Here is a 414-nt window from a genome sequence, read left to right as displayed (position 1 = left end):
GTGTGTGTGTGTGTGTGTGTGTGTGTGTGTGTGTGTGTGTGTGGAGTAGGCAGGGTTTGCCTCCCAACACCTAGGAGCCAGAGGCAGGTGGATCTCAGGAGTTCTAGATCAATCTGGTCTTATATGGTAAATTTCAGGCCAGCCAGGGCTGCATAGTGAGCCCCTGTCCCAAAATTAAGAGAAAAAAAAAAGTTGTAGAAGGTGCTTAGAATTCAATGAGAGGTTGTTCTAAGATTGTGTTTTTCCATAGTTTAAGAATCTGGGGCAGTAAGATGTTCAGTGTGTAAACACAGTTATCACCAAGCTAAGATCATCAGGCTGGAATGAGAGAACTGACTTCTGAAAACTTTCCTCTGCTTCCCACATGAGTGCTATGTCTCGATAGACATGCACACGCGTGTGTGTGTACGTGTG

Source organism: Microtus ochrogaster, linkage group LG9 (genome assembly GCF_000317375.1).
Source record: "Microtus ochrogaster isolate Prairie Vole_2 linkage group LG9, MicOch1.0, whole genome shotgun sequence".
In the NCBI taxonomy this organism is placed as follows: Eukaryota; Metazoa; Chordata; class Mammalia; order Rodentia; family Cricetidae; genus Microtus; species Microtus ochrogaster.
Note: the sequence above shows the minus strand (reverse complement) of the source record.